This window comes from Hippocampus bargibanti, linkage group LG09 (genome assembly GCF_051943395.1).
Source record: "Hippocampus bargibanti isolate YZ-2025 linkage group LG09, ASM5194339v1, whole genome shotgun sequence".
In the NCBI taxonomy this organism is placed as follows: Eukaryota; Metazoa; Chordata; class Actinopteri; order Syngnathiformes; family Syngnathidae; genus Hippocampus; species Hippocampus bargibanti.
Genome location: NC_142742.1, coordinates 17399655 through 17421294, shown reverse-complemented (window position 1 = coordinate 17421294; position 21640 = coordinate 17399655). Strand labels below are relative to the sequence as shown.

At 40.0% G+C, this 21640-nt stretch overlaps 1 protein-coding gene across 3 annotated transcripts in view; it reads right to left on the bottom strand.

Annotated features, from left to right (window-relative positions):
* Positions 1 to 21075, bottom strand: part of LOC148893856 (disheveled-associated activator of morphogenesis 2-like) — a 92768-nt gene extending 71693 nt beyond the window's left edge. For 2 of the 3 annotated variants that reach the window (XM_089004584.1, XM_089004586.1), the window contains exon 1: positions 20939 to 21075. The gene's annotated coding sequence lies outside the window, so the exon portion shown is untranslated. The remainder of the gene's footprint in view (positions 1 to 20938) is intronic. The other variant, XM_089004585.1, reaches the window with a different exon arrangement.
* Positions 21076 to 21640: the final 565 nt, after the last annotated feature.

Here is a 21640-nt window from a genome sequence, read left to right as displayed (position 1 = left end):
TGCTGTGAATCCAAAGAGTTTACCTGTCTCCAAAGTCTCACATTTGTCCGTGTACGGTGAAGTATGTCTGAGAAATGAAGTTCTAAACAGCACAGAAGAAAAGAATACAGTTCGTTACTAGAACATCTGGGAGGCATCTGCCTAGCTAAAGAAGGCCTCCTATGAACAGGTGCAAGGCTGCACTCATGGCCCTCTGACCTTTTTCTTGACCTTTTGGTACAAGATGAACTCTTTGAACCCGATGTTACCATTGAAGACAGGCCAAGCTGTCTGAACAGGCAAATTTGCATTATCAGAGACTATGGATGAAAGTGAGAGAAGAATATCATTCATAACTTTGCAGCTGTGAAATGTAAATTTCTCCATTGCGAGACAAATAAAGGCAAATCCAATCCAATCCAATAGTTGCCAAGTTTGAAGTGACACGTTTTTGGACCATTTGATAATTGTATGTCTCTACATAAGATGGAGGATTCGCTGTGGCGACCCCTTGAAGGGAAGAGCCGAAAGGAAAAGAAGAAGATAAGTGCTGTTATTTTCTTGGATTTATTTTGTTGACTGTAGTACTATTACCATATGCAGATATTGCTTTCTGCATCAGTAAAGGTCAAGACTAGAAGACTTGCACAGCTACAAACAGTTTCTGTACATTGTAACAGCTAAACATGAAAAGCCCAGAAATTACAGCAACTTTGAGACCAAAGCACAAGCCTACATTTGACCCATCAAAATTAGTCAGGCTCACGTGCCTTTTGTTGCCCTCAACCACATGGAGAGTTTCTTCAGCTGCATTTGATATGGCGAGAGGAGCTAAACATATAATTTATCTGATTTACTGCCTACTAAATTTAAGGATCCCTATGGCCTCCTGTTCATCAGCATAATTATCTTTGCAAAAGATGATCATGTGTCTTATTCTGTTGTTCTCCGGTTGTCTCGTGACATGGGATGCAAAGAGAGGAATGTTTATCTCATCTGAAAGTCACACCGCTTAATTCAGATAGCTGTTTTGTTTTGAAAAGTGTGTAGACATTAAACACACAGTAAAATCGAGTACCAGTTCAAGCTTAACACATCACACTATTTTGTCTGAGTCATAATGCAAAAACAAGACAAAACATGGGGAACCATTAGAATATAAAATGCATTAATATGTTGGATTAACTGAATTTGGACATGTCTATTATGCAATGATAATATTTTAGATGAAGTGAAGTGTAAGAGCTCCCTCCCTTCGAGTATTGCTTGAAGAAAACAAACCGGGAAGCAAATCTACAGAGTATTTTTTGTAATTATTTTGTTTAAGAAATGTTAGATTGAATATGAACCTGCACAGGGCTCTGCATCAGCTCATAAAACTATTGAAAACTCAAAATATTGTTGAAAAAAAACATGAAAAAATGCACAAGAGTATTTTTTGCACAAAACAGCAGTAACAAATAAGACTACAACAGACTTTAACCTCCAGGATCGTTCGTGGTACAATATTGAACGGCAGAAGTCAGGGGTTCTCCCAACAATGCATCCATCCATTTTCTAAACCGCTTATCCCATTGGACCCATTTTAAATCGATCTGCTCATCATCAAGCTGCCTTCCGACACGAAGCTAACCTGAGTTATCTAGTTAAGGAATGGCTAAACTACCCTCATCTGGTGCTCTGAGAGGACAGCAAGGAAGACAAGACAAGACAAGACAAAGGCGCCGATAAACTGTCTAGCTGGACTTCACCGAGTGCTCATGAATTGAATCTAATCTTTCATAGTCTGCAATTTCAAGTTTGCTCGCTGCAAGAAGGTGATTTTCACACAACGCGTGCGCTCTTGTCTCGCTTAAAAGAAATACAGTAAATATTTGAGCAAGCTATTGTCATGGGTAGCAGTGGAGCAGCATGAAGGGGTCCCATTGTGCACAAAATCAGGGTGTTGATTAAAACCAGCTGAGACCAGCACAGCTTCCTGGGGTGTCAGACACACGTCCCTGTGCCACACGCCCCTGAAATCCATCTGTCTTCTTCCAGAACACAATGGTGCTGTGCAGTTGGTCCTTTTATGTGCCAATAACTGCATGGAAAACTGTAAGGTATGCAAGTAGTGATTAATCATTCAGGCTTCATATGTCCAAAAAAAGACAGTTTTTCTTTTTTCCAACAGGGTCCTTTGTCTCAGACATTTGATTTTCCATTCAAAAGTCACTTTAGCCACGAAGCTCTTACCCCAACATAAATTCACTGCTCGACAGACAGAGGTATCAATCGGACCACATCAGAGAATTTAAATGTTTAGCCACCCAAAACGGTCGAGGCAAATGATGTCACTTGGTTTAATGTGAGAGTTTACTGAATCAAAAATTTAGATCAGACTTTTATGTCCCTGCAGTTTTTATAGCCACCACTCCCCACCAAAATATCTGCAGATTTACTGAGAACAATCAACAATTCTTACAAAAACAAGTTATCGAAATGGCGGCCCAGTAGTTGAGTGGTTAGCACACCGGCTTCACAGTGCAGAGGTCGCCGGTTCACGTCCCGGTCCAGCCTCCCTGTGTGGAGCTTGCATGTTCTCCCCGAAACCGCGTAGGTTTTCTCCGTGTCCTCCAGTTTCCTCCCCAAAAACATGCATGGCAGGCAGATTGACCACTCCACATTTTCCCTAGGTGTGAGTGTGAGAGTGACTGTTGGACGTCTTTGTGTGTCCCCCGCCTCGTGCCCGAAGACAGCTGAGATAGGCTCCAGCAACCCCCGCGACCCTAATGAGGAATAAGCGGTCCGGAAAATGAGATGAGAGAGAAGTTATCGAAACGAAATTTGCAGGCTGGGGCTGAAAATGGTTGTCCCAATGCACAGTAGAACAAAAATGGGGGTTAACCCTGCCAACTCAAATACAGTTTTTTTCTTGCATTTTTTTCCTGCTCCTTTATGTCTGACACTTTTTCCCGTACATCTTACGAGACATAAGGGTTGAAAGAACAGAGTTATGACGTTGATACTAGTGCAGCGTGTTCTACCGGAAACAAATTCCTGGTGTGTTCTACATACTTGGCAATAAAGATGATTCTGATTCTGAAGACCATAATAAAGGCAACCATGCCAGCACATTGTGATGTCGACTTGTAGAGAGACATTCCTCCAAAAGTTAGGATCGGTGATTACATCAAGGATGAAAGGAGGAAGGCTTAAGTCATCGCAGAATATTGGGAATGAAAGAATCTACCAGCAGAAAGACCAACATTAACCGCAATATAGTTTCATTGGAGACAATGCTTGAATACTAGAATGAGCAGGCCAAACTAGGTTGGAGAGATACATAAAAGGGTCAATTAGAAGTTAGTCATAGTCTGACAAACGAAAGTAGATATAAACACCATCTGCATTGTTGTACTCTTTTCAAAGTAATGTCTCGAATATGAAATGGCAGGTTAAAATATTTTTACTATCTATTTGTTATCTGGCTATCTATCTGGCTATTTAGCTCGCTACCGAGCTGACTATCTAATAGCTAGCTAGCTGGCTATCTAGCTAGCTATCTATTAGCTAGCTAGCGTTCTCTCAATTCGAGTTATTCCAGGTTGAGTGAACACTGGCATGTGTGGCTGCCGCTGCTCACCCACAGAAAAACGTATCATGTGACTGTAAATTGACCTTGAGAGCTTTGGAATGCGCTTATAAATGAAATGTATTATTGTATCATTATCAGTGATGTGCGGTTAGGTTCATGGCTGGTGAGGCACTGGCGTCATCAATGACGTCACCGCTCGTCTCTACTTAGTATTTGAACGGTAAATTCAGCGATTTTGAAAAAAAACTAAAACGGTGAAGTTAAATGGACAAGAACTTTAAAGTACAAATCACTAAATACATCTAACTGTTTAATTTATTTTTTCATTTGATATTTCCATGACAGCTTTGCATGATGACAGGTGAGGCACCGCCTCACCTGCCTCCACTGACTGCACGTCACTGATTATTATTCATTTTCTTCAGCTTATCCTTTTCAGTGACCAGTGAGGATCATGCAATAATTGCTTCAAATTCAAATTCAAAGGGAAATTTGGATAATCCAATTAACTTTATTATTATTATAGCATTAGAACATAAATTTCAGCTGAAATGTACTGGACAGAAATGCATGGCATTGTGTTATTAAACACCACTGAGTAGAAAGATTTATAATTAGTATAAGTATCTGCCTTTACAGAACTCTGTCAATATTGCTTCAACTGCTTGTGTGCAGACTTGTAAGCATGCGCAAGCAAATGAATCACAGCAGGACCCTTCCCTTCCATTCTGTTACTTGGGCTAGGGCAAGAAACTGGATGGAATAACAGCAAACAATGGCACACCATACTGCAATACGGCTGCCAACTCGGGCACCAACTTGAGGAAATGAAAAACAAATCTGAACATGACCATATTTTACTGAAAGGACGACAGCCCAAAGTTCCCCTCCAACCAGTCAGACAAAATTAACAATAAATAAATAAACAATAAAACTGATTGGGTACGGTTTTCAGAAAATGGCTTACTGAAGTTGTTCAAATGGCTATTCTTTCTCTCTGTATAACGATCACTCTCACAAAAGATGCTTGTGAGTGCAAAAGCAAATAGCTTCCCTTTTAATTGCCTTAAAGGACAACCGACGTCACTTTTTGTTTCCTAACTGACATCAGAAAAACATTTTATAGCATCTAAAATACCCAAAACACGCAGTATGATATTTTTATTCTAATGCAAAACACCAATAAAAATGACTTAAAGTGTCCAAAATCTGCAAAAAAATTCAGCTGCGAATTGGGCATTTTCAGAAACTCCCGCCCCCAGTTCGTGACGTCACGCCAAGACGTCTTGCTTTGCTGGAGAATCAAAACAATAGCTTCAGATTCGGAGAAAATGCTTTCTTGTTACACATCCAGTTACGAATATGATTCAAATAGTTCTGAAGAACAAAGCATACATGTTTGCAATCGATTAAATAATAATGTCATTTTGAGGCATCATGGGTGGGAAATGTCGCACCCAAGGGAGGCAGAAAATGGCGACAAAGCCGTGTAGGGAATTAGTCAGCCCGTTTCCACAGGCTGATAAATTCCTTCCATAGAGCTTGGTCGCCCTCTTCTGGCAGCTTTTTGGTGCAACACAAGGTTTTCAGACCAAACAAGTACAGCAAAATACATTGACGTGATGGAATGACTGCTACAATGTGTCTTTTTTTTCGGTCAGGGGCGTTCCTTCAGTGACGTCACGTACGGACTCTTCATCAACTCAAAAACAAGACTTCCTGAATATTCAGTGTGGGTCTTAAAACGTAAAATATAGCTATATGCGGTTGAATCTTTGTAAAATACAATCAGTAGAAGTCATTTGAAGCCATTTTACAAATTATGGACACAACTTGTCTAGAGACGTCGATTGTCCTTTAAATATACGTGTAATTCACTCCAATCAAGTGGAATATCTTGTTAAATTCTCAATGACTAAAACTTGAACAGGCCTCAAGTACTACATTCATAGCCCTTAGTATCATTTGACCACATTAAATTGTTCAGTGAAATACCATTCAATCTCCCTAATTTGAGATTTAGGAATCATACACATTATAGCTAGCATTGGTTATTGCAGTGGATCTGTTGGTGCGTCGTTCATCGGTTTACAAAGTTGGATTTCGGTCTGCAATGAGGCCTGTCTTAATGCGGCTGAACCACCCCCTTTTGTTTGCATGAAGTCAAATACACATGATCAAGGGCAATTCTCCCTTTTGGTTCACATTCCTGCCACTCCACTGACCTTCATCCGTTTTGGCTTTCTCCAACAATCCAAATATCATTCAGTCTGCTCATGCAACGTGGCACTGCTAATCCATGCAGCTGTCACACAATGTGAAGTTATTTGGCAAGGACAGACTTTAAAAAACATTCAGCCATTTTTATGGCTCACAGCTTGAGGGGAACTATTTAGATTGTATGGAAGGGACACATTTGTGCATGTGTTGGAAAAGACGAAGACACAACAAAAGCGACCCAAATAAATCCACCTCTTGGAGCTTTGATGCTTGCACTGAGTCAGATGGTTTGGAAGACCGTGTTCTGGCCTTTGGGTTAATCATCTCTCTATCATTCCATTGTTAGGAGAACGAACTTTTCAACACATGTGTAGGACTCTAAAACAACAAGTTAGAGTGCCAATAGAAACATTCTAGATCACACCAAACAAAATTAGAAAATGCAACACGACATGGTCACCAGCACAACATGAGCCGACGGGTGGTGTTATCCATGAAGACAAATGAAATTTTGTTTCGTCAGTGACGGGGCTTGAGGGTGCTGCTCATCCCTTCAGGAACAGAGACCAAGAAATCGGGGAAAAAAAACTGTTTTCTCTCTAGTTCCAAAGACCAGACATGGTGGGGTCATTGCTTTGTGTGCCACTTGATAGGGGTGGTTGTTTATCCACACACTTCCTAACTGCTAATAGGGAATAGTTCCCTGATTTATATGATCAGGGAGTAAAATTATAAGAACAAAACTCTACACTCCATGATGCAAAGATCTACTGAGTAGAGGGTGAGATTCATTTTTAGAAATCTAACATAATTCCCACGGGATGGGCATGACTCAGATTTTTCATTTCTTCAATGAATTGGGACGGTACAGCAGAAAACGGGAGGAGGATTATTGAATTGGGGTTAAAAAAAATCTCAAGAGAGATGTGCGGCGAGTATTAAGGTGTCTGACCTGCAAAATGGAACCGATACAGTGCGAGTGCATCGGCACAGGATTTGTATTTTTCCTTATTCATTTTCACTACGGTCCGGGACATGTTAAAGGACAGGTTTTTTATCTTTCTGTACTACAACAGTGAACATCGACTCTATATCTGAGTAACAATGGAAAGATGGCTAACTGTCTCCCAAATGTCACCCAAACTCTTCCTCGCCCTCCTGTCGGGTTAAGATGGGAGGGATGGTGTTAATATTATTCAAATTGCGGGTTGGTGAAGCCCTTTGGGACTCTTTCGTGATTAACGACTCTATGAATACAGGAGTGTTCATCATAGGAGAATAACAACAGTTTTAACAGATTTGCCCGCTCACACATTCCTCCTTCATATCTCCAAAAGCTTAAAAATGGAAATATGACTTTAAATGGATGTAATATCTTGTATTTGTGGGTGTTCAAAGAGGGAACATGAGCTCAGTTCCATCAAGCAGTGACAAATGGAAATATGACTTTAAATGTACATAAAATATTGTGTTTGTGGTTGATCAAAAAGGGAACATGAGCTCGGTTCCACCAAGCAGTGAAAGGAAACAACGGTTTGGGGCTTTATTATGCACAATGTAAAGGTTGAGAGAATGGCCTTACGGTGCTTCGAGATGATGGAGAACACCAACAGATGCTAAAACTGGAAAATGGTGTGTTATAATGCAGTACACATAAACACCTTGCCTTTCAACAGTCCATTTGAAGTGAGCCTGTGAGAGCTCAATCTGCCTCTTCAACAGGATAAAAGCAAAAGAACCCATTTTAGTAAAGCTCTCTAGAGACAGGCTTCTATTCATAAGGCCTCTGAATGCTTTAGCTGTTTCCAACCACACGGTCCTTCACTTGGTCAAAAGGAGCTCCTGGGAGGGAAAAAAATGTAGCAGTGATGAAGGATCCATGGCTCAGGTCCAGTATTCATATCCATGTTCTTCAGTTTGGTTACTCGATAGCCTAAAGAGAGACCCGTTTGTCATCATTTTTGAGATCCCCACCTGCGTTCACTCATCCATCTCATTGCTCAAACACAATGAATTGACATTGAATGCGATTGACATCTTAGGTCTTGGGCGTGAGCCAGTCAAAGACAGTAAAGGGCATTTTACCCTTCTTTGAACTGCAACATGTGTTTGTTGATCAGCCGACTTGCACTATGTTACAGAAAGTTAAAGAGAACCAATTCTATAAAATTAACCTACAAATGCAGTGACTGCAAGACTGGACGGTAAGGAAATACAAGCAGCGTAGATGGCACAAACATCAAATCTCAGTTACTCACCATACATTTTGGCTTCAGACTGAAGATCTAGCTTTGAAGGAAAGACGTGCTCTGCATGGATTCACCCAAAAACAACAGTGTACCTAATGTACATCAATCTATTGAAGTCATTAATTGGAAGAGAGTTTTTCAAGACTATATATCGCATTGTGGAGAGAGATAAGTAATCTACTCCTGAATAGATGAATAGCATTTTGGAATCTCCTGAGTGGAAATGAAAGCAGTTGGCCTCAAAAGAAGAATTCTGCCACTTCTGCTACCACTAGGGGTTGCTAGGAGAAGGGTCCCAGAGTAGTGATGGGGCGCAGTCTCAGTGAGTCAAAGGGGCCTCCAGGGAAAAGACGGTCCAGAGAGCAGGGAACTCTCATGAATGTTGGGAAATTTTCCCACAATCAAACACACAAACAGATTCATGAAGGGCAGCAAAAGGGACCGAGGAGACAGAAAGGAAGGGAGTGTGGAATGAGGAAGGCCCGGCAGTTAAAATAACAAGGGCCAAACAAGTTCATGCTCAGTCATCGGCTCACACTGTCTTGTAGATGGATAGTGTAAAAATAACTAATTATTATCTTCATATATTAGGTGAGTCAGTCAATAAATAAAAGGACAAAAACATTAAAAGCTTAAAAACCCATAATAAAAACAATAGGCTCACATCCACAATGTTCATGGGTAAAACACAATGAATTACTTTTTGTCTCCTCAATGACTCAGGATATCATTAACCCGAGGGTCGGTAACCTGTGGCCCTATAGCCCTATGGCCCTGAAAACTTGATCAAAAACGTTTGAAAATGCAAATTTTATATACTGTATATATACTCTCTCTCTCTCTCTCTCTCTCTCTCTCTCTCTCTCTCTCTCTCTCTCTCTCTCTCTCTCTCTCTCTCTGTCTCCCGTTTTGATGCATTCCCTTAGGATTCAAATTTTGAAACTTGTTACAGACGGTCATTCAATCTAGTCAAAGAACTCTGCACATTGTACAAGAATTCAGATAGAGTCAGCTGTGTAGATATTTATGCTTTGGGACTATAAAGTGAAGGACAGCGGATACAAGATCACGCTTTCTCCATGCTGACTACAACCTTTCTGAAGAGATTACATCTTGATAAAAAAAATGCATGCCTTGTTTCCAGTGGGACAGCGAAAGTCTTCAAACTTCCTTTTATAGAAGTAACCCCCCCCCTCCCCCACCGCCTCTTCGCCATACTGGATATTATAAATAAGAAGCAGGAATGCAGAAAGACAAGAAATAAACATCCAAGCTGCTCTGTTATCTACACCCAGCTGTGCAGTTTAGTAGACAATCTTTCAAGCTGATGTCATACAGGCACACAGTGAGAGCATTGAAATAGGTCTGCTAGAATTTGACACGGAGTAAACTATTGGACCTCGAGTTCTCGGTCACATAAATATAAGTAAAATAGTTTTTGGGCGCCATATGCAATTAATGCCAAATGCATGCTCTTTCCATGTGAAAACACCAGAATGATGTTCAGTATTCAACAAAGATCCACTTTGAAGGAGCACACCAAGTTGTAATTTGATTGTAAAAGTGAAGGTCCATCGAACCAACTTATGAATATGAACAAGAATCATAGAGGAAGATTTAAGAGCATAAAATAAAATGTGAAACTATCATTGGTTGGGGTTCACCTTCAGATAACATTGATTCGTGATGCAGAAAGTAGATTATTGGCACACTAAATTCGAGATGTGTAAGTGAAGAGGAACCTGTTGGCAAGAGAACACTCTGGAGTTGACGTTATGGAGTTTTGATAAACTATTCCATATGTGCCCCATTTCCCAAGTGAAAGAGCTGCTTTGTGCTCAGCAAAATATCAAACGCACATGTCCCAAATGAAGCCCCCCAATCTGTCCACCACCAAATCCTTCTCATTGCTTCTACCACTACGGCCCTTTATCTGTAACTCAGGGCATTATTAGCTCAGTATTAGGGCACAAGCCTAAGAATTGATGCTCTGGTCTCATACTTCATGCTGTACCCTATTGATAGACTTCTAATTGCATGGAGACAAGGGACCTGGACAACACATGTAAGCTGTGAACTGTGAGCTGGAGGTGAAAATGTGCAAGTTCAAGTGAAGCAAGGGTGGAAAAAAAGGGAGAAGAAACACAATGTGAAGAGTGTAGACTGTAGATACTTTAAGACAAACAGTACAGCATGGTGCAATTTTGACATGTTGAGGGGCAGAAGCTTTCTTTCCTGCCAATATGCATTGTATATTTAATTCGGAGTAGACAAAAATTTCGGTATGCATGCAAGTTTAACTTAATTTAAATGAAGGCTTCCTGCCTGGCGACATGGTTGTGTTAGTCACAAGTTTGTCATACAAGCAGATTAGTGTGGCAATGGCTGGCATATGCCTATTGTTATTGTCTTTGGGGCATGTATAACCACTCCATTAACTCTTCCTGGCAACAAACTGTCGTGTAAATAATAATAAATATAAAATGAATCCAAGCTGGTCAAGTCTCCCCATCTAACATCTAATTTTGTACTGGATTACATTGCACTCACTAATCAATTAAAAATTTGTTATAGAGCAGTTTGAAACGGCATGAAAAAGTGCATGGGGCAAATATTGGTCAAACAACTTTATCAATGAGCAATGTTTTTCTCTTAAATCGTATTAGGAGGAAAGTACTGAAGTGTGTACGGAGTGGCTGGTTACCTGTAAGTTTAAGCCACCCAAAAAGACCAATAATATACAATTCACAATAGCCAATCCAATTGATACTTGAGGTATCACAGCAAGAGGCAAATACAAGAAAAATAACATTTTGGATTCCATGTAACACACCTGCTGTGTCCTGACCATTGGGAAGCTGTTCATCCACTGGCTAATAGCAGGAGAGACACTAAGAAGGGGAAGCTTGGAGGAGTTCAGGGATGATGATGTTGAATGTGGCTCTGAAGTATACAAACAATATATAATTAATGAGAGAGGATACCAATCCTGAATCTTGTTTTCCTTTCGGCTTTTCCCTTGAAGGGGTCGCCACAGCAAATCGGTGTCCTACCAATCCTGAATGCAGAATGCAAATTCTACTGTGGCTACAAATCCCATAAAGTCTGAACACAGGCCTGGTGACACAAAAATATATATCACAGAGTGGCAACATGCTGTGAGGTATTCATCCACCATCCATCAGCCTGTTTTCAAAAACACAGCAGAGGCCTTAATGTGCAAAAGCCTTGCTAACAATGAAATGTCATGAATGACAAAGAGCAGGTTGCAAGGTCTCTGGTCTATGACACAATAACCACGATTGATTGTAATATAATTGACCTCACAGTCTGGAAATTGTTTTAACACATCTGGAATAAGACGGGTGATCAAAATAAACCAAAATAAGACTGTTGCACAACAAACAGGATACGGGTTGGATTAAGTCTCGACATATTGTAGCGGATCATAAAGTTGCACGAAGAACCGTCATTTCACTTCAACAATAGACTGAGACATATGCCGAATGTTCAGATTCAACTTCTTGGCTGGTTCAACCACATTCTCATTTGATGCCAAGAGGTCATTGCCCAATCAGACATTCTTGGATTGCAGTACTTCCTTCTCAAACTGAGGTGTGGCTGAGCATAGAACAACTTTTCCACTGTCTATAAGCAACAGACCAGAACATGCAGTTGCAGCTTTCCATCAACCAAACCTGCAAATTGATTAATCATGGTCAAACCAGATGAAATAGCCTCAAATTACATTTATTTGAAAAAATCCATTCATCGTTTTATCCTTTTTCTGATCCGCATATCCTCACGGAGGTCACACAGCATGCCGCAGGCTATACCAACTGTCTTCAGGCAGTAGGTGGAGTACACCCTGAATCTGTTGTCAGACAATCGGAGGGCACCCGATACAGTATTTGTGTTCATATATTGCAACTACACGTTATGGGAATATATTTCATGGCGCCAGAATTATGATTGCTTCAAGCAACAACAACAAAAATTCAGGACAGTCCAGTTCTCTATTTTAGGTGAGTATACAAAGCTAAAGTCAGTGTATTTGGGGTTCGGTTAGGACAGGAGGTCATAAATACCATCTATGACTAAAGAAAGGTAGGAGATGGTTACATAGGGCATTTGTGGGGGTGGGTGGATTGGTTGCAGGGTGATCACTTTTAATAGACAACATGTGCTGTCTGGAATAAGATTATGCCTTAACAGCTAATTACTCCCAGACTTCTCCCTTAAACCCCTTGCCAGAAATTGCGGTAAGCATGCAAGCAGCCTTCACAGAAGAGCAGACTGAACCTGGGAAAAGGTCATTGGCACATACTGTGACTAATGAAGAAGTTAACGACATGGGGATTCTTGATGATCAGCGTCTGCAAGAGACAAGTCATATTTTGCCTACATCGCCTATTGTCTCGAATACAATCCGAAACTCCTTGTGCCAAATATTTTTTATGGGAAACCTCAACTGTGTGTTCACATATTTAACCTTGACTGCACAATGAGTGTATTACACCTTTAAAGCTTAATGAGTGGTCCAGATTTCTCGCTACACATTATGGCCCCAGCCCACATCATAGTATTTAATAATGGTTGGCTTCTCCATGCGGATCAAACCTCTAAAGATGGAGGGCACTGATTTGCTGTGGTGTTCCCTTGAAGGGAAAAGCCGAAAGGAAAACAAGAGTTGGCTTCTCCATGATACAGTTTTTGTGTTAACATTGTTAAATTTGTGTAGGATGGGGCATGTACACAAAGCTGTTCATTGGTTGACAAAGAACAGTAAATTCCATGATAACAATGGAGCATAACCTACATAATAATAATTGTAAGAGAAGAAGAAGACATAATTACATTGGATTATAACAGAAAAATGTACGCTTGTGTTAATAAGTTAAATGGGCCATTGCTGTTGTAATGTTGTCTTCATAGCGGATGTAGTCATAAACATCACACCGACACAACCAATGCAGGAAACACAAGCATGGTCACAATTGATCAATCCAAAATCGGATGAAACTAGACTGTTCAGTGGAAACCTTTTTTGTACTACACTTTTATTTTGTCATGCTTCCTGTATAGGAATGGAATGGTGAGAAAAACATGTTTGCTTTTCAACGTTGTGTAATAAACAGCCACACAAGAGAAAACATATTGTTTTATTGAATGGTAGTTGTTCCTCACAGCGTTCTTGTTACTTTAAAAAGCATTAAGCGATTACACTACACCTGTTGAACAAAACCAACGTGTAGTGAAGTACATTAGTTTGCGTAATAATGACTGAATAATGAGCCAGGTCCACTCCTCCCTGCCCAGTGGGAGAAAAGCTGATACTATGCCACTGTGTTGTCTGAAACCTTTAAAGTCCTCTTTCCTCCCCAGTAATGTACACACAACACACCTCTCTATGTCCTTTTCAGTCAGAAAGGCAAGATACCAGTCAGAAGCAGCCCATGTCAGCCAAAGGACCTTGTTACTCTTGGACCAGACCTACTGTATTTTCCTTTCCTCCATCCATTCGGAAACGCACAGGTAGCTGGACGAGGATTGCGCTTGCTAATCAAAACATTGGACCTAACAATACTCCTGCCAAACTGCTGCAACAGCTGCTCCAGATGAATTGGGAGGCAATTCATATGTATAGTTTTACAGTGTTGAAGATTCAAATGCTTCACGTGGCTAACACATACACATTAGCAGCTTTGGTTACAAAACATTGATATAGCATTCCTTTTCTGCAACACATTATAAAACAAAATGCCCTCCCAATATATATATATATATATATATATATATATATATATATATATATATATATATATATATATATATATATATATATATATATATATATATATATATATATCATTTTCCGTACCGCTTATTCCTCATTAGGGTCGCGGGGGATGCTGGAGCCTATCTCAGCTGTCTTCGGGCACGAGGCGGGGAACACCCTGAATTGGTTGCCAGCCAATCGCAGTATATATATATATATATATATATATATATATATATATATATATATATATATATATATATATATATATATATATATATATATATATATATATATATTCAGATTGAAGTTGACATGGGTATGAATATACATATTATTGTGTGAATTTGAAAGTGATGAATCACCCCTTTTAGACATTTAGTGAAACAAAACTTTTCTTCGAGTCCAACCGCCATTATCCCCTTGCAGGTAAAAGGCGAAGACCACTGCCACAGTCCAGATAGCAGTTGGTATTTAGTTCGTGAAACAATACAAAATTACCATTTCAATGGTCTAAGATAACTATTAACTTTGGCTGTCTTTGTAGTTGAACATGCATTTCTGCCCTGACAGTGGCAGTGCTGTTAGCCTGTTAGCTGTCACTAACTAAACGATGTCTGAAAAACAATCCCCACCACAATTCAGATGCACATACCTAATCTTGCCCATTCAAACGTGAACCAAAATAATCACTACAACATTTTCAATTTTATGGAGGTGATAATGGCTATTCCACATTGGTTGGTACATTTAATGTCACTAAAATCCAAAATATTGGGCTGATCACTTGGATATTTGCACAGACTTAAAGGACAACCGACGTCTCCGGACAAGTTGTGTCCATAATTTGTAAAATGGCTTCAAATGACTTCTACTGAGCGAATTTTACAAAGATTCCACCGCATATAGCTATATTTTACGTTTTAAAACTCACACTGAATATTCAGGAAGTCTTGTATTTGAGTTGGTGACGAGTCTGTACGTGATGTCACTAAAGGAACGCCCCTGACCGAAAAAAAAGACACATTGTAGCAGTCCTTCCATCATGTCAATGTATTTTGCTGTACTTGTTTGGTCTGAAAACCTTGTGTTACACAAAAAAAAAACGCCAGAAGAGGGCGACCAAGCTCCATAGAAGGAATTTAGCAGCCTGTGGAAACGGGCTGACTAATTCTACACGGCTTTGTCGCCATTTTCTGCCTCCCTTGGGTGCGACATTTCCCACCCCTGATGCCTCAAAATGACACGGAATAAATTCATTAATCGATTGCAAACATGTATGCTTTCTTCTTCAGAACTATTTGAATTATATTCATAACTGGATGTGTAACAAGAAAGCATATTCTCCGAATCTGAAGCCAGTGTTTTGATTATCCAGCAATGCAAGACGTCTTGGCCTGACGTCACGAACTGAGGGCGGGAGTTTCTGAAAATGCCCAATTCGCAGCTCAATTTTTTGCAGATTTTGGACACTTTAAGTCATGTTTATTGGTGTTTTGCATTTGAATAAAAATATCATATTGCATGTTTTGGGTAATTTAGATGCTATAAAACGTTTTTCTGATGTCAGTTAGGAAACAAAAAGTGACGTCGGTTGTCCTTCAACTGGACACGAGTAAAGCCGTGAATATACTTTTTTTTTTAATTGGACACCATTTTCTGACAATATATGACAAAACACTGTGTCAAAGCAGCTTCAGAAATAATTGCAATGCTTGCTTCCTTCCAAAAAATATATTAAAATTTAATGGGCACGGTGAATGTAGCAATAAAAAATGCATAGAATTAGTTTTACAAAGTCCTGATATTTGTTTTACACACAGACCCATTTATACAATCATGTGGCATTAAGTGGCCTGCCTTTTAAAAAGTAGGATAAAAAAGATTAACAAAATGCAATTTCTGAGCCTTGATCTGTTCTAACCAAACTAAATATGAGGATCACCATGTCTCTTCACATGACACTCACAAGCAACCAGTGACGTGCATTTCACACCTAGGCCTTCAGTGAAGTCCTGCTTAGTCCGACTTGAACAAATAGCCCTCGTAATACCATAATTTATGACACAACGGCTGGAGATATCATTTACAAAAGCACACGCACGCAGTACTGGGCGTGGCATCACCTTAATCGTGTACAACACAGGCTATTTTCCGGAGCAATTACACATCAATATATCTGCATCAGCAATTAGAACTTGTCATTATACGTGATACTGCAAACACTTAAAAATAAAAGGAAATTTAAAATAATTTGTCCACAAAGTTTTATGAAGTCCACCAAGAATATGCAATCGTTAACAAGATTTTACGCTAAATTATAAATAAAGAAAAACAACAAGACGTTCACAAAACGAAATATTTGTTGAAAATAAAAGTAAACAAATCTTTTTCATTTGTTCTTGAGAATAGGCTTACCTACATGCGACAGCGAGTTGTCCTCTCCTTCAGCCATTGTGGGTTAAAAAAGCGAGTAGATATACTTAGTTTTTCTGCTAAAGTTTCCGGGTCTGATCTGTTGTCAGTTTGGTTGATTTGCATAGCGCTGCCTCCGCTGAGGGCTGAGGTAAAGTGAGTTCTCTAGCTGGCCTTACTGTGCCAACTCGTGATCTGATTGGCTATCACAACTATATATCAACTACATGTACCCGTTCATGTACAGCGCACAGACGCCCTACCTGTTGATTCTGAAGGCGTTGGTCAGATTACATACAGCCTGGCGACACAAACTAGCTGAATTCTGATTGGATTTAAAAACTCTGCCCTAAAACTACAACACTGAAAGGAGCATAACCAAATGGATATAATATAACATCAAGAAAACAATATGTAGAATAATTATATATATTTAGAAAAAATACTTTTTTAATGAAATTGACTTTTATTATAATTATGATAATGATGTCTGATTATGTTAGGCCAGCAGAGAAGGCCTTGCTGGCCCTGACGGCCCACCACTGCAAGCAACATAGTCTTGACCCATTAGGTACAATGCGCCAGGTGCTAACTGCAAAGCTGTGTGGGTGAGCAGGAGGAGGGGACAACGTTGCACTTGACATGGGGCACTGCTGGTAAATCCTGATCAGCTGAGCCACAACACACATTGCTGCATCGCTGCCAGATGTTCTGAGGGATTAAATGGCTCGATACCGAACCATCCTCTTTGATTTACAGATTGTGTTTTAAGAGCTATGGAGGCCTGCAAGTAGGTAAACAACTAGTGTAACATGAATACAGTGTTTTTTTTGGTTGTTTGTTTTAGAAACAAGCAAATAAATTAGACTCTGAAACACATCAGTGACCACTGTAAGGAAAAAAAACACCCATCTTACATTTCTCAGCCACAACATTAGGAATACTGAGAGAATCGAATGAATCCGGACGTGAACAACATATGCATTGTTCTAGGTCAGGGGTCCCCAACCCCCGGGCCGCGGACCGGTCCCGGTCCGTGGGTCATTTACTACCGGGCCGCGCAGAAAGAATAAATAATTTACATAATTTCCGCTTTATTTATTATCTGAGTCTGAACTATGTTTTATTTTGGAAAATGAAAAGTCACTGCTTGCAGCGCATTTCCATGACGAGGAATGGGTGGCAAAGCTCGCTTACTTGTGCGACATATTCAACCTGCTCCATGAACTCAATCTGTCACTTCAGGGGAAAATGACAACTGTCTTCAAGTTGGCTGATAAAGTAGCTGCATTTAAAGCCAAACTGGATTTGTGGGGACGGCGCGTGAATAGCAGTGTATTTGACATGTTTCAAACATTGGTGGGGTTTTTGGAAAAGACTGAGCCCGAGCCTTCATTGACAAACTGCCAAGGAATTGATCCGCAACCCATTTGTCATCAAACCAGGTGAATCCAGCATGCCTATGCAAGAGGAAGAACAACTGCTGGAGTTAGCAAATGATGGCGGACTCAAAATTATGTTTGAGACAACAACTCTGCCGGTGTTTTTGGATTAAAGTGATGACAGAATACCCGAGATCACCACAACAGCACTGAAAACCCTGTTGCCGTTTCTGACATTTTATTTGTGTGAAGCAAGTTTTTCTGCTGTAACAGCAACAAAAACAAAACTACGGAGTAGACTGGACATAAGCAAGACACTTCGGGTGTCATTGTCTCCCATTAGCCTTAGATGGGACCGTCTCGTTGCAGAGAAACAAGCGCAGGGGTCCCACTGATTCAGTTGCAGTGAGTTGTATTTTTCATGCACTTTGTACTTGTTTTTGTGGTGTTGTGGTGGGCACTAGGACCAGGCATCTCACCCAGCAGGTGCATGGGATTTATGTCACATATATTTGACTGCATTTTCTGTTTGACTTAGATCCAGTTGTTAGCCGTTGGAATAAACACGTCTCCACATTCAGTCGTCTGTGCTCTTTCTTCAACGGCTACAATGTATCTTATTTTGAAGGCACGTTTAAACATTACCATGGTGACCATAGAGCGTTAAGGGGCAGAGACGATGTTACATATGTTGTTGGCGCGATGTTACCAGGACTCTGCTTATAAAGTTGGATAAAAATACAGAAAGAAAAAAAAACCAGTTTCCATCCCTGTCGTATAATTTTATTGTATTTAGCCGCTGGTCCGTGAAAATATTGTCTGACATTAAACCGGTCCGTGGCGCAAAAAAGGTTGGGGACCACTGTAAAACCACCCATCCATCCATTTTCTATGCCACTGACAGTGCCCTCAATAACTATTGACATGCCGGGTTAAAATGTGGTAAATCCTTAAAATTAATTTCATTTTTGTTGTAGATGCATACTTTCATACTGAAAATTATAGTCATGGTTTACCAGAAAAAGATTCGATCTCTGCCCGTAGGCCTGTCAGTCCCCAGACCTCAACCCTATTTAAAATTAGTGGAGTGACTAAGAGTTGAGTGCAGAGCAGAGGAGCGGGCCGCTGGGTAGTTTCGAAAGATTGTGCAAAAAGGAAATGGGTGAAGATTCCACGTTATTTTTTTATAATTCTTCCATTTTGTGAAACATTATAGGGGAAGATAAGGTGCTGTTTTGTTTACAAAGGTGATTTGTAGAAGGTATGAACATCCAGGGTGCTAATAATAATGGCATACCTGATATGATGAGGAACAATTATTTCTTAATTTGGGACTGTTTCTCACAACTGATTAAATGCGCATGAAATATTAGTTTTACCACTTTCATATCAGAATCATCTTTATTGCCAAGTATGTAGAACACACAAGGAATTTATTTCTGGTAGAACATGGTGCACTAGTATCATCATCAAAAAATTGCTAAGTGGCGTTATACAGTTCCATTTGGGCTACTGTTCAAAGAGTTCAAAGAGTTCAAAGAGTTCAAAGAGTTCAAAGAGTTCAAAGAGTTAATGGCTTGGGGGAAGAAGCTGTTAAAATGTATAATGTATAATAATGTATAATAATGTATAATAATGTATAATAATGTATAAATATTTTATTTTTAAAATTTTAGTCCATCAGATTTAGAAAAAAATAATACATTAAATGCTAAGAACACATCTTATCAAGGGGTAGGCAGTGTTCCTTCCCTTAGGCCAATTGGAAGCGAATCCGGTGGACTTTCGGTGAAATATATAGTACACTGCTGGCTGGCCACATACTGTAAAACAAAAACAACATCCACATTCACACCAATATGAGAAATTCTGGTGCCTTGACTTAACCCGAGAAGCATGTTTTTGGAATGTGCGAGGAAGCCACAGTGCCAGGAAAAAACCCACCCAAGCATGGTGAGGACATGCAAACGCCATACAGCAAGGAATTAAAACAGAGAGTTCAGATATGCTGCCCATCCATCAACAACACAACTAAAACCAAAAAGTGAAACAACACAGAAGGATTTGTAAATTTTATTTAATGACTTTTCACATTGGAGATGAATACATTGTTTGTCTGTCCATCTATTTAGCTGTATATCTATTCAGCATCCTCAGTGGATGACAACCACAGCACAACAAAGTGAAGCAAATGTATCTCTCCGCGCATGCAAAAGAAAATAAAGCAGATAAAAGCCAAACATCTCATGGTGATAGGATGAAGTAGGATTGTGTGTCAAGCTTTCGTTTATTTAAAAACACTGATGATAAACTAATTGAAATAAAACAATAATCGAGTGTGTGTGTGTGTGTGTGTGTGTGTGTGTGTGTGTGTGTGTGTGTGTGTGTGTGTGTGTGTGTGTGTGTGTGTGTGTGTGTGTGTGTGTGTGTGTGTGCGTGCGTGTGTGTGTGTGTGTGTGTGTGTGTGTGTGTGTGTGTGTGTGTGTGTGTGTGTGTGTGTGTGTGTGTGTGTGTGTGTGTGTGTGTGTGTGTGTGTGTGTGTGTGTGCGTTCCAAGTGTTACCAAGTGTGTAACTGGAAGATATGACATTTACAAAAATAATACCACTAAATATTAAGATGAAGCACTGGCATTGCTGAGTGCTTGACAATTGTTTGACTTGCATGATCAAAACACTAAAAAATGTAACAAAAAAGTCTAAACAAGGATACGTACACACACATATACACGCGTATACACGTATACACGTATAAAACAAGGTCTGACGTATACATTTCAGACATGAATGAATAAGGAGATATAGCGTCCTCTATGGGTACCTAACCGCACAAGCGGCAATTTACAATTTATACGTCAATTAGAAAAAAAACATTGAGTATCCATGTAAAGGACGCTCGTTGGCATTTTAGCACACATGTGAAAAGACTAAACTGTCACTGTAACCGTGTAACCTATAAATAAATAAAAAACATTGAGGTAGCATCTATCCTGACGCCAAACGACGTTTTTTAACGACTGGTGCTCGCTGGGAGCTATCGTTGGCTTGATTTTTCACAAGCTTCAAACAGATGTCGCGTAACAGCGTCCACAACGCATGCATTTCTTTTTTTAACGACACAAAGGTGGTGTGAGTGGGATGTGAAAACGTAAAATGACTGTCACGCTAATATTTCCTTGCAACAAAGCCCTCAAACGTGTGCAACCTCCACGCCGATGGCAGCCTCGCCGCTACCTCCCCGGCTGATGAGGGCACAGTCGAGGGGGGTTGACAGCACCCACGCAAGCCGTCCACCTCACCATCGTTTACGGGGTAAAATGAAACTAAATCGGTGCTTACCGTCTCGGTTCTTTGCGGAGAAAGCAGGTTGTGATGGCGATGATGATAATAATAATCCTTTACTGTTGTCACCGGATCAATGTAGTGTGTGGGACAGTTGCGGCGACGTCCTCCTCATTCATCTGAATGATCGTGAACTGCAGAGAGACTGTCAGGTCAGTCAAAACAGAGGCAGCACCACGCCTCCCTTCTTAAAGCTACGGCGCACTGCTGTGCGCGTCAGACACATTGATTCGTAAAAACCGAAAGGTGCAAATCGAGAATCTTGTCATTATTTTTTATGTGTTGCACGTGGCCACATATTAACGGTGTAACAAACAAATGAAGAATTATTTCTGGTTATAATTCGTTTAGTCGTGCAGCCATTGTAAATCATGTGTGTGCTAAATATTCTGCAAATAAACCCTTCGAATTACTGTTCATCGACTTCAGCCTTTATTTAGATGACTCATCATCCGATATTAACAAACATGCGGAGGAAAGAAGGCTACTCTCCCCCAACACAAACCAAACTTTTTCCAAATTGTAGATTAAATTAGCCTTTATACAGTGAAGAAATTACATTTCACAGCAGCAAAGTGGAAAGGAAAGAAGTAGAAAAACAAAATAAAAGCGACTGTAAAGACAGCCAGTCTCGCGGAGCCATCTTGAAGTCATAACAACAACAAAAACAAAAATAACAAATAATGCGACACAACCCAA